The sequence below is a fragment of the Alligator mississippiensis genome, chromosome 1 (assembly GCF_030867095.1).
Source record: "Alligator mississippiensis isolate rAllMis1 chromosome 1, rAllMis1, whole genome shotgun sequence".
Taxonomy (NCBI): Eukaryota; Metazoa; Chordata; order Crocodylia; family Alligatoridae; genus Alligator; species Alligator mississippiensis.
Window position 1 is genome coordinate 83857691 of NC_081824.1, and position 12570 is coordinate 83870260.

Sequence of the window (12570 nt, forward strand, 5' to 3'; positions counted from 1 at the left end):
TCTATATGATATTTAATCCAATAATTTAGAAAAGGTTAAAATATTGAGCAGGGTCTGAGTATAAATATGTATTTGCTATGTGATAACTGCAAGTAGTGGACATCCTTTTTCTGGCTAACTAAATTGGATGTGCTTTTGAGGGCAGGATTTAAGGAATCAGGGCTTGTTGCCAACGTGCTTTGAAAGTACCTTCCCTGACTCATGTTTTTATAAAAACAATCCAGAAAAAGAAGAGGCATTGTGCCAAGGTGGAGCAGCCAGGATTTGGATAATTAATGCTGCTTTCGCCAAATTAGGGTATACTGGACCTATTTTCTGGCCAGACTTAGAGACAGTCAACGTGACACATACTAAGATTTATTAGCAACATAATAGATATGTAACAGTGTACTTTGATTATTGAACACACTATTGTATTAATTATTTAATTATTAATCATTGATTAATCCAGTGGGCTCCATTTTTGCCTGGCAGACCAGATGTGCAGTGCCTGTCTTGTCCATAGGCTGAATCCGGCCAGTGGTCCCAATCTGGTGCCCAAGGTGGGCAGTGTGTGGCCCCATCCAGTTTCATGAGGGGAGGATGGAGAGCAGCCTGGTCACATAGGGGAAAGGGTCATAGCCCCCAATCTGGTCACATAGGGAAAGCCTTGTGCTGGAGAGGAGTGAATGGGGGATTGGCCTGGCCCTATCTGGCCATACAGGGTGGGGAGGGGGTGTGTCCCAGCTCTGACCCACCACAGGGTGCTTGGGAATTTGGAAGCAGGGGAGAGCAGTGGTATTGTTGCTGCTCCCTTGCTGTCCGATTTCTCAACCTGTGGGGAGTCCCAGAGGCTAGATGTGATGGCTCTGTGGGCTGAATCTGGCCCATGGGCCAGTGGTTGAGTACCCCTGGTTTAATCATTGCAGTTGTTTTCGTTAAAAAATATGTTTAATGCTTAAACAAGCATTGCCGTGATGTTATCTCAGGTTATGTCAGTAAAGTTGTGGTAACATTGTCTACCAGGAAAGGCAAAATGGTAAAGATTCCAATTGTTGCTTCTTTTACATATGCTCAGTATACATCCACCTTGCTGTTAAATTTAACATGAAAGCATAGTTGAAATATACGTTTTAAGGTCTAAAGCACTGTTTCTGTATTAAAACGGGAGAACTCCTTCTGGCTTTACCCATGTAAAACATCCATTGAAATGCTCTGATCCTTGAAAGTGACCCTTGAAATTTTTGCATAAGTAGGACCATTTTGATTTGGCTTAAAATAATTTAGCTATCTAAATTCTCTGTCATTTGAGCATTCTGATTGAGGGTGCACATGTATATTAGACACATATGTTGAGTCAATCATTTTGGAAAAGAAAGTATGTTGGAAACTCATTTGAAAAAAGAAAAACAACCCAACAAATAGTGCACTATTAAGGATCCCTCAGGCAAATAAGTAATATGCTGAAGTATGCTTAAAAGGTGGACATGAAAATACATATTTACCATTTAAAATATGTTGGTGCTGTATTTTCATAATGTTGTGAATACAGAGTTTGTGCATGCAGTTATGCACACCCAGTACATTTTTGTATAGACAGTTATGAAATTCTGTCTCTATATTAAAGGTTTAAGAGAGAGGTTGTAGTGCTCACTATGTACACTGAATTAAAATGAAGAGAAAAGGTTTAAATTATTTGAAAAACTGACTTTTGAAAACAAAATTACTTTAATTTATCTGAGTGCCAGAATACACATCAGATGGTGATTATTTCTTTCATGTTCCCAGTATACAGATATCATTGGGAGCAATAGCTGTACAGATGAATAATTAGCACAAAGAACACAGGGAAAAAAGGGAAAATAAGTGGGTTAATTAGAATGAGGGTGATTTACATGTCCACTATGGTTGTCCTAGAAGTACAAAAGACAGTATTGAAGCAGAGAGTTCAAGAATAGATTAACGAGGTTCAAATAAGTCTAGTTAGTGTTTTACATGCACCATCAGTGTGCATATTGAAAGACTCTTTAGTTTCAGAGATATAAAATCATAACAAATGCAGTTAATATTAGAAAGGCAATTATGGCATACAACTACTACTCTGGATAATTAGGGCTTTGGATTAATTGTTAATTAGGGATGGATACTCACCAAGGTAATGCTGTGAGAGTCAAAAAATGGCCAAGACTGAAAATTCTCCAACCTAAGTGACCAAGGTTAGGTACCTAAGTATGGGTCTTTAAATTTTTTTAAATTTTTTTTAATGAAGTTTGCCACCCACAAATCCCATTTAAATTAATGAGATAAAATGAAGTTCAGCACCTCTGAACATCAGGACACTTTTTTACTAGGTGTGTAAATAAGATTTTCTATTCTAACTTTGGACAGAAAAAGCTAGGTAACCATTGTAGCCTGAAGTTAGACAGAAATCATGGTAAAGATGCCCCTTATAGACCAACTGAATCAGAGATGCATAAGCTTTCATGATCAAGAGCTCATGGCATGTGTAGCATGGCAGAATGTGCAATTTGGGATTAAGGATCAGATTCCAATTGCATCTTACTTGCCAGTGCAGGGAAAGCCCAGGATCATAATCTTAGGCTCCCCCTGCATGGCAAGTTGAAATCTAGGGGCGCGTCCAGATGTTATATGAATGCAGTTATATGGTATGTGGTACCACATACTGCATGGTTTAGAGTTCTCTGTGCTGCAAGGGCATGCTGCCCAAGCATGTGCTGCTCCATTTTTTTTAACCCCGGAGCAACACACACTTGGGCATCATGTGCTGCTAACAAGTGGAGCCGGGTTGCTCAGAGCCACACTGCAGTTGCCAGCCAGGCTCAGCCTGGCAGGATTGCTGTGGCTGCAGCTCCAAGAGCCCCCCCACGACCCGAGGTAGGCACGGGCATTCCCCAAGGGCAAGAAGTGATGGTGCAAGGTGCGCTGCCACTACTTGTCCCTGGGGAACCTAATGTCTATGCATGTCTGGACGTGCCCTAGGTGTCTAACAGTCAACTGATCATTAGGAGGATCGGGACTATGGCAGGGCTGGCACTAGCACTAGTGTGGTCCTAACCCTGCCACATCTTCAATTTAAGGTGCAATTGAAGCCAGCCACAAAAATGTTACACATTTTTTGCATAATGTTTTTGTGGATTGTTTCCCTTTTTGAGGTGCTATTAATTACCTGAATGTGGGCAAGTCTACAAGAGACATTTACTGTGCTTTTGACTAATTGACTGTGCAGTAAACGTCTCAGCATCTGCATGTGCGCCCCTACTAAGGCGCATTAAACTAATACATTCTGCAGCAGGATAATACCTTTAAATATAAGTACTGCCCTGCTCCAGAGTTTTTCATGCTCAGTAGCACACACATAGACACTGAGCCAGCTGGCTGGGGCATGAGGGGCTTCAGCGTGGGGGCTGCTTTCTGGCTAGTGCCATACTGAAGCACCCTCATGTCCCAGCCAGTCCCTCCACAGCACACTGAGCCCAGATGGAGCAGCCCTGGGTTGGCAGGTTGACCCCTTCTCCTGCCAGCCAGGGCTGCTCTGGCCTGGCTCATTGTGCTGTGATCTTGGTATATGTAACCAGTGCACCCAGGAGTTTCCCAGAAGCAGCAAACTGGGGATCAATACACTCCGTAGTTTATTCATGCACCATAATAGCACATGTAGACTTCACCCTGTGTATTTCAAACAGAATTAACAGACTAAACTCATCTTAAGTGTAATGTCTGCCAGAGGGCTTAGTCTATAAGGTGAATCTCTATCCTACCTTCTGCCTAACTTTGAACAATTATGTTTCATATTTTCATTCCAACTGATTAGGTTTATTTCATATTTTAGGGAAGATGATATACCCATGTCTATATTGACGTTCAAGTGTAATAATGCATGCAAATTTTCTTTTGTTTATCTTGATTTTCACAGGGGAATATGCCTCCCACTCTGGCTAGTACCATATGGAGCCAAATTTTGCCTGAGATATGGCTGTGTCCATCTCCCATTAAAATCAACAGATGCTGTGTGTATAATAATATTAGAAGGAAGTTGGAAAAAATTATCAGAATGCAAGGTATTTTGTGTAAATATTTACAATGTACTAATTAAGTAGGTTCAAGTTACAAAATGTACAGATAATTTTGACATTCCATATTTGAGAACCCTCTACTTCATGACTTTAAAATATAAGGACAATTTCAAAATCCATATATAGATTTTGAAATAGACAGAAACCTTAAAAAAATATGATTTTATAATTTTTTATTTTAGCCTTACCACTGGTATTCATGTAATTAAATAAGCATCTTAGCCTTATGTCTCATATACATGTAACCAAAGAGGCATCCAAGCTTTTAAAAAACTCAAGACATTTGAACAAGAAGGGCAAGAAAAAGGAGAGTGATGTCTGGATTGAAGGCTACAGTAGCACTCTGCTAGTTATCCTTCAATAAAACTTTCGCAAACAACCACAAATCATTCTACACATTTCATCATTTGAAGCCTTTTTATTTCAGGTTTTCTGAGCCCCTGAAGAATCATTTTAAATCTGTTTTTATGTCATTTTCCTTTGAGACCAGACAGCTAGAGAGTAAACTTGAAACCCTCTAACAAAGGAACATATTTGTATTCTTTTTATTTTTTTTTAGGAAGGAGAGGTAAAAGGATGAGAAGAAAAAATCTATAAACAGATTTCCATTCACAATAGTTGTGAGTTCAGAAAATATCTACCTAACTTAAGTAGCTTTATTTTTGTTTATTTTATTGTAGCAACACATCTATAAATGCTGGGAACACTCCTTGTGTAAAACTGAAGAGCACAATTCCAGTGAAGCGGGGAGCCTCGTTCCCTTAGGTGTGTGCCTTCAGAAGTCCCGACCTGTGGACACCTGGAACACGTCCAGACAAGTGTGCACATGCATTCCCTCAGGGACAACTAGCAATGGCACATAGTTGTGCCACTGCTACTTGTCCCCAGAGAATACCCCTGCAGACGCGCTTTGGTGCACGGCAGATTGCCCCAAGTGGGGTAGGGGAGGCTATGGCCAGTACCTGGGCTGGCCCCAGCAGCCTTACCTGAGGTCCTGGTGGCCTCCCAGGCTTGCAGCAGTGGAGATCCAGGTATGCAGAGCCTGGCTGGCAGCCAGAGCATGGCTCTGGCTGGCCAGGCTCAGGTTTCGGGTGGCGCATGTTGCAGCCATGTGCATTGCCCCAGTTTTTTTAAAACCATTCTTTTTAGATACAGGGTTTTCCTTGTATCTAATTTTTGCTCTACACTGCACATTTGCAGTGTGGAAAACCTTTTCGCATGTGCATGAGGTACTACATGCATTTTGTAGTACCTCAAAAACTTTTGAGGCACTGCAAAGAGCACGTGTGCTCGTCTAGACACACCCCTGGGGACTGGGATTGTTTGTTTTTTTTATGTTGGATTTTCTGTAGTTTTGTTTTGTTTTAGCTAAAGTGACCTCTTGCCTAATCCATGTTTTACCGTATCAAGTTCCAGATTGGAATAGGTAGGATGATAGCATTTGGGGCTATCTTGGCTAGAAGGCTCTCAACTTTAGGAACTTGCTTCCTCTCTTGGTCCAGCTGCTCCCAAATTATAACTGGGTGAGACTTCTCTACAGGAATGATGTTTTTCTCATGTGGAATGTAATTTCTACTAAATCAACATTTTATGTGAGGAAAAATGATTTTCTTAGACAGAAAAATGAAAGACTAATTTCATTTTTTCACCATTTCATACAAAATAGAATTATTTAACTGATCTGAAAACTTTCATTTCTTATAAGGTCAGTAAAGCATTAAACAGCATTTCCTCTAGTGATGGATTGCCTTTTGGGTTTTTTATTTCAGGCTACCATGGATTGGGCTTCCTATGGATTGGAGTCTCCCATGGATTGGGTTCCTTATACAGTTATATTTCTTCTTATTAAATACCCATTTTCCTTGGACTCAGCTTTGTGATGTACCATCTGACCAGAAAGCCATGGCAATAGAAGCAAATGGAGAAGATCAACAACTGCTGTGAGGTGCTGTGACACTATTGAAAAGGCTAGTTCAATATGGAACTTACCCAAAAACATTTTTTTTTCTAGTTCAGTAAACTGAAATGAAATATTTTGATTTTAGGAATTCTGAAATCTTTAGCTTTGATTGAAAATATCCATACATTTCATTTTATATTTAAATGTAACATTTTTAAGTACAAAATTTTAACTTCATTTCAATGGAATAAAAACAAATAACTTAAATGTGGAATTTTCTGAAGGACAGAAGTATCAAATTTGGTGTTCTGTGTTGAATTTAACTTTTTTCATACTACTTTTCTGAGGATATTATTTTTCAGAGAAAAAGGATTTCAGTGGTTATGTATCTATTAATTTAATATATTTATTAAATAACTAATGTAAATAAATATATACCCACAAGCTGCCACAGAGGCATATCTTATAAATGTCTCAATAATTATGAACTTCATCTGTTGCGCTTGAATTAGACTGAGTTCATCATAAAGAGTTGTGCCATGAGAATGCACACTAGTAAAAAAAAATAAGAGGCACTTTACATTCGACGTGTCACCGATGGTTTGAAGAAAGTTAAGCTTGTCAATTATATTTTTCTCATTAGGTGCTGGCTTTAAGGTACCTTCCAAGCACAAAAAAGACAAGATAAATAGCTATTTAAGACCTTATCCAGCATTTGTGCATGATGAAGTCATTAGGAATTTTACATGTGGAAAGACTGCGGAATTTGTCTCTAATTAGTTGATTATTATTAAACATAATTGAAAGCTTCAGGAAACTATTCACTTTTTTGTGTTGCTGTTTCCTCTCTCCATTATTACCTGTTTGAAAAGCACAAATCAATAAAAGGACTTCTGCACCTAAGGTGAAACTTTGACAGAATGTAAGTACCCAGTTCCCAGTGTGTGATTCTACACAGCTAACCTCTCCGGTGCCTAAGAGTCTGTAGATGCCTGTATTTGTCCCAGTGCCATTTCCTATAAGGGTATGTTCAGAAGTTGCTTTTTTGCCATTTAAAGAGCTTTGTTGCTATGACTTAACATAAGTGCACAGCTTTCCAGCACTTAAAAAATGGTTACAGAGCTTTAAATTAACCCTTGTTAAATGAGGGGTTAACTTTTAAGTGCTGCATTTTACAGCACTTTATCAACCTACAGCACTTTAAATAACTTCTGGATGCTGGTCAAATTTTTGACCAGTGGAAAATCACTAGGAGCCTGTGGAGAGCCCCCTGCCTCCTAGCCTGGTAAGTGCAAGGAGGCTCAGAGCCCCCGTCCCCTTAAACCAGGGGTTTTAAACCTTTTTTAAGCAGGGTACTCCTTCCGGTGGGTACTCCTTCCGGACGTAGAGCAGGGTTGGCGGGGGGGGAGGTGCTGACAGATGGCCGGACGTGAAGCTGGCAGCGTGAGGAGCTCACATATGGCTGCCACTGCCGTCTATACACTCTATGTCACCACCGGGCACCGCTTTCCCTCACCCAAGTATCTCTGCTTTTCCATGCCACTGGCTTTGCATCCAGCCGGCCATCAGCACCCCCTCCCTTGTGCACAGCAGTGGCACTGGAAGCTCACATGCAGCAGTTAACTACGCCACCATCTATACACTCAGTGCTGTCTACACATGATGGGGGGGTGCTGATGGCTGGCTGCACATGAAGTCAGTGGCACGGAGAAGCGGGGACACCTGGGCACAGGAAAGCTGTGAGCAGCACCCGGTGGCAGCATGGAATGATGGATGGCAGCAGTGGCCCTACCCCCCATGCCACCACTTCCCAGGTACCCCAGCTTCTCCAGACTGCTGACGTTGTGTCCAGACAGCCATCAGCAACACCTTCCCCTAGCCCCCAGCTGGCTGGACATGAAGCTGGCAGCACTGAGAAGCAGAGGTACTTGGGCATGGGGAAGCGGCGTTTGGTGCATGGTGGCAATGCGGAGTGATAGATGGTGGTGGTGACCCCACCTCGCCCCCCATGCCGTCGCTTCTCAAGTACCCCCACTTCTCTGCACTACTGCTGCATACTCCGTGGGGTCTTCCCAAGTACCCCCAGGGGTACACATACCCCCAGTTGACAACCCCTGCCCCAAACACTGCACTTCGGTCATGTTTAAGAATTCTGTAACTTTATAGTGCTATAAAAAGTGCTCTAAATTACAGTGCTGTAAAACATGCACAGAGCACGTTTTAAGGTACATAAGGGTTCCTAAAGGTTCCTAAATTTCTGCTTGTGTTTTGAAAAAGCACTTCCTTGTTTTGGTGAAGCAGCTTGGTGCTGAAGCCCATTGTGATCCACAAATTTAAATACCCCTCCACCTAAGAAAATGGAAATGGTCTTTGTTTTCCCATTGTTGGCCATCTATTGTATAATAGTTTAGTGGTTAAAACACTGACACACAAAGTGGGGGACCTGAATTCAATGCCCTTCTCAGCTTGACAAGTTTTAATTCTACATCTGCACTCTCTGAGAAGTCCCTAACAATCAAGCTAAAGGCTTGGATGATGGCCTTCTCCATACCTCCTGCTGAAGCTGTGACGTCATGCAGTGAAAAATCAAGTTTTATAAGGTCAGAGAGAAGGCAAGCAAGATGGTGAATGATTCTCTAAGCCAATTATTAGGGCTCCCATCAAAAGGGAAATCCTGGGTTCTGGTCTCTACTATCATGGCTGCTTATTCATCTTATCCAAATGCTAAATTCATAAGCTGTCCTTGAACTAAGCAGGAAAACCCAGGACTGCCAATCACAAGTGACTGCCTTAATCACTGGATTAGAAGTCATGAACCTTCCTCTTGTGTTTACCTGCATGCTGTTTTTCCCCAAGAGTCTAAAATACTTTGCTGCTCAGTAGCTCAACTTTGATGGAAGGTTCCCCCTCCTACAGTCCCCTATTTCTGAATGGTTAAGGCACTCTCCTAGGAGGTGGGAGATGTGGGTTTAGACCCTATTTCTTGGTAGTGCTCTAAACACAAGGTATTGTGTAAAAAGCAGGCACTTTCATCACCACTTCTTTAAAAGAAAGAGTAAGGCTGTCTTCATTTCTCAATAAGGACAACTCAAACACCTCACTCCATGGAGGGAAGGAGAAAAGGGTGGGGTGGATGGGTATGAGAATCCTGACATCATATAAAATGCATCTACACTGGCTCTGCATTGCTGCTGAAAAAGAAGCCCTGCCTAGAACCAAGGTTATGTCCACAAGTACTGCAGTGTTAGAGATAAAATAGGTTGAAGATATAATCTTCTAATCTCTTAAGCATTTTTGTTGGCTCAGTATGCTGGTTGTCATCAGTCCCATTCTGCAGCACCTAGCTCCCCTCATGCGCTACATAGAGTTTAGGTTCCTAACTCAAGGCTGTGAATTCCACTCCAAGACCAACTGATTTAGACTTATTTAAACATTCATCCACACACCAGTTTGTAGATTATATTCCTCCATTCTTCCCAGTTTCCAGTATGATTTGGTCCACTTACTCTAGGAGATTATAAATCAGTGTAAATCACATGATTTAAGCCTAGAAAAATGCATAAAACAAGGTGATGTAAGGACATTAGTTAGCTGAAATATTCTGAGTCCCCCCTTTATCTCATTGGTGGGTAAATTGCATATATGTAGATTCCCTTACACATGTTTGAATGAGTTAAAGTAGATCTAAGTCTGACTCCAAGGAGTTAATCTATATTACTTTATGAAATATCTTCGAGTTTTTAGCCTGTAATTAAAATAAAAACTCACAGCATTGATTATTTTCATAAGTAGTACTATTTGTTATTTGTCTCTATTATTCAGGCTAAAGAGAGGCTCATTTACATAATCTGATGGCACGTGTGTGTCTGTGTGTGTGTGTATTCTTCAATATACCCATTTGCTAGTAAGCAGTTACATTTTTCCACTAATTGTGAACTGACAAAGGTTATGTGTGGTGTCTAAGTATAAAATTACTGTATGAAAAAGCAGCTAGAGGCATATTCTCATTCAGTAAATATGCTGCTTTTCTGCATGGATATTTTGGTGGATTTTTTTAAACTTCTTGGATAAGTGTCACTGTTATAATCTTTTAATTAATACTGTGCTGCCGAGTGAAGGCATGAATGAATGCTACTGGCTGTTATTGCCATAGTGCCCAGAAGGATGCTACTGTTTTGCCAAAAATGTTCTGTCACTAATGTGAGGCCTGTTGACAGACTGTTGTTTATATGTGTCAACATGATGCCAAGTCGATTGTTTCACTACAGGAATCCTGGCTTGGCCCCAGTGGCTGTCTGAGGCTTTGTAGACAAAAAGATACTTTCATAGTGGCATATGAAAGGGAAAGGCTCTGTAGACTTTTATCTTGTTGATACTGTAACTGTGCTCCCATAAAAAAGCTAAGAAAATTAATAATTAAACAATTCTGAAGAACAGTATTGTGTATTCTATTATGTACTCTCTGGTCAGAGGGAGAACTGTGAATTTAAACGTGGCATTTAAGTATTTTTACTCTATTTGTACTGACTCGATATTTAATTTTACAACACAGACTTGTGCATAAAATGCTGCAGCACTTTCAAAGGAGGATTCTAGTACTTGTGAAAAAACACTTATTGGGTGGCATTGCTTTCTGTTTACCTACATGATCAGCATGGAAAACTGGCATGAAAAAAACTGCATTACAAGTTCTACGCACTATTCTGCTTCTGTGTCTCTCTCGAAGCAACAGAATCATTCACATTCCGTGTCTGTAAGAGTCTACTACAAAGGGTCCAGTACAATGCATAAAAAACACTGGACTAATGATAACACTGGACTAATAATTTATAGCTGCAAGGCTATAAATATGAAAGAGATTATTCTATTACATTATTATACAAATTTTAAAGCATTTTTACTAATTCTTATTTTATTTGTTGCAAAGAATGGCAATTGATTATTGGCTGCTTCATTCATTCATTCAGAAGAAAAATTACATTAAAGTTAGATAAAGTGACATGAAGAGAACTTTTGACCATGTCTATCCATCACTGAACATTAATATATTTGGAATTTTCACAGATTGCATTGCCACTGGAAGAATATCTTTAATTTTTTGTCTCAGGTAGTAGGATGCTTATTACAACTAGATTGCCAATTGTTACTTTTGGTGAGAATCGCAAAAGCACGATCCTATTGTCTAGTCAGGAAAAATGTCTCCATGAATGTGCCAGAAAATCCTTCATGAAAATATGGAAATTGAGTGAAAAATAACTCCATCTTTGGTTAGAAGACCAAATTGAGACAAAATCGTACTTTGCCCAAGGGTCATTGCATGGTTTATTAAGTGAACCCATAGACTCTCTGAAATATTTGACTGGGAGCCAAATTCTGCAAACTTGATGCTCCAGTGTAAGTTAGTGGTAATGATGTGTATTGGAGGTTCAAATCATAGAACAATCTTGTATATTGGGCTCCACAATTCAAAAAGGTTGTGGAGAAGCTTGAGAGAGTGCAGAGGAGAGCCACGCGCATGATCAGAGGTCAGGAAAACAGACCTTATGACGAGAGGCTGAGAGCCATGGGGCTCTTCAGTCTGGAAAAGCGCAGGCTCAGGGGTGATCTGGTGGCCACCTATAAGTTTATCAGGGGTGTTCATCGGGATCTGGGGGAACGTCTGTTTACCAGAGCGCCCCAAGGGATGACAAGATCAAATGGTCACAAACTCCACTGTGGCTGATTCAGGCTGGACATAAGAACTTCTTTACTGTCTGAGCCCCCAAGGTTTGGAACAGACTGCCACCGGAGGTGGTTCAAGCACCCACTTTGAACGCCTTCAAGACACATTTGGATGTTTATCTTGCTGGGATCCTATGACCCCTGCTGACTTCCTGCCCCTGGGGCAGGGGGCTGGACTCTATGATCCTTCAGGGTCCCTTCCAGCCTGAATGTCTATGAAATCTATGAAATATCATCCAAGATGAGCAATGCTATAAATGGTAGGTTGCTGAAATGAGAAACAATGATTGATTCATGAATTTTATGAGGACAGACAGAAATGGAAAGTAACAGCAGGTCCTAGCTGTGGATGAAGGAAACTTCTACAACTGTAGTATTATCTGATAGTTCAGATGTCTATCTGAACTGTGGAGGTTTCTCTGTGTCCTATGCTGCCATCTCTCATCACAAAGATGTCATTTACAAGCAGACACTTTATTCTTTCTCACTGTATCTTTCACCCCTACCCTACAGGATGAGTTATTCCATTTATTTCACATTATCTATGCAAGAGACCAAATGGCTTGCTGCTGGCTTTAGACTGTACAGTTGGCAACTAGGATCAGGAGATCATACCAGACCCTCCTGCCAACATCAGTGAGTGTCTGGTTCTGTTGAATGTATTACCCAAATGCCACCAGCAATGATATTTTAGGTCTCACTGTGGGCCCTAAAAATGGCTGAACAAATAATTGAATATTTACTGTGGGACGCTACATTGTAAGACTGATAAACCCCCTGTTCTCAAAAGATTATTTAGAAAACAGCCTCACAGAACTTCCAGTGTGAAAATGGTAGCAGTCTCAGATGGATCTGGCATCATGTTTCTCTGTTCTG

General features: G+C 40.7%; 1 long non-coding RNA gene across 4 annotated transcripts in view; it reads left to right on the forward strand.

Moving 5' to 3' along the window:
- LOC132252103 (uncharacterized) overlaps positions 1 to 10454 on the forward strand; it is a 519299-nt gene extending 508845 nt beyond the window's left edge. For 2 of the 4 annotated variants that reach the window (XR_009463852.1, XR_009463851.1), the window contains 2 exons: positions 3914 to 4058; positions 5843 to 10450. This is a non-coding gene — a long non-coding RNA (uncharacterized LOC132252103). Of the gene's footprint in view, positions 1 to 3913; positions 4059 to 4632 lie in introns of all 4 variants that reach the window. The other 2 variants (XR_009463853.1, XR_009463850.1) reach the window with 2 other exon arrangements.
- The last annotated feature ends 2116 nt before the right edge of the window (positions 10455 to 12570 follow it).